General features: G+C 34.6%; 1 protein-coding gene across 1 annotated transcript in view; it reads right to left on the bottom strand.

Moving 5' to 3' along the window:
* Window positions 1-1,144, bottom strand: part of KYNU (kynureninase) — a 141,054-nt gene that overhangs the window by 50,276 nt on the left and 89,634 nt on the right. The gene's annotated exons all lie outside the window — the stretch shown is intronic.

Genomic DNA, 1,144 nt, shown 5'->3' with positions numbered 1-1,144 from the left:
GGCCAGATCAAAGTCTTTTCATAATATTAAGATATTCTTTGCTTTTTACTGGGCTGACATAGGACCCATAATGCAAAAGAGTGATGGGTAAAACTGCTGGTAACTTAGCAGGGACTGAGGCAATGACACCGACCTGTAGCATCAGTTACCACATTTGACCCAGCCATTCACTCACAGGCTGGTGGTAGTGGTGGGGAGTCCTTCTTAAAGCTCTGAAAATAACCAATTTTATTCAATCTCTACACTTTAATTCTAATATTTTTTAATATTTAATGTAGAGAATATACATAAAACTCTTGACCACTTTCGGAAGTGGACTGTGTCAAAGTAATGCACTTGTGCAATTATTTGTGTTGCAACCCAAATGAACCAGTATTAGGAGATATTTCTGATGACTTTAGTAGCAACATATTAATATAATTTTAAAAGTGCTGTATAACTGATATCTCCAATGGCCACTGCTTAATTGTATATCATGGTGATATCAATAGTGATATTATGCATCAGTGAAAGATCTACTCAAAATGCAAGTTCAACTGATGAATTTTAATACTGCAAAGTACAGAGTGTTCAGTGATTTTGTTCCATGTTCCAAACTTGTACAACTCCTAGAAGTTCTCACTCGTTAAATTCTGGTGTAATACCAAAGAATATACCCGATTAACTGAAAAGGCTTTTAAATTATTCCTGCCTTTTCCAAATATGTATCTACATGGGTATCGATTTCTTCATACGATAGAAAACAGAGAGCCCAAATACAGAAACAAGCATGAAAAAACGGCTGTGTTATCCTAAGTCAGATGTTAATGAGATTTCCAAATGTAAAACAATGCAACTATTTTTTGTTATAGAAAACAGTTTTGTGTATCAATAGACAGCTTTTATTAGTATGTAATGAGTTGGGTTTTATTCTAAAATAAATAAATACATTTTAAGATTCTGTTTTAATTACAAATATAGAAAGTGTAGGTAGACATAGACATGCTACCAAGTCCTCTTTGCAATCCTTACTTATTTTGAAGAGTGTTACAGGTTTTCCTTTTCACAAAGTTTCAGAACTGCTTCTTTAGTGTATCCTAGTCACCTGAAGGAGTCCACAGAGGTGTTTACTCGTCACTTGGTCCCACATCATGCCCACATTCCA

This window comes from Otolemur garnettii, unplaced genomic scaffold (genome assembly GCF_000181295.1).
Source record: "Otolemur garnettii isolate 467f Iridium unplaced genomic scaffold, OtoGar3 scaffold00064, whole genome shotgun sequence".
In the NCBI taxonomy this organism is placed as follows: domain Eukaryota; kingdom Metazoa; phylum Chordata; class Mammalia; order Primates; family Galagidae; genus Otolemur; species Otolemur garnettii.
This window is presented reverse-complemented; position numbering and strand designations above follow the sequence as displayed.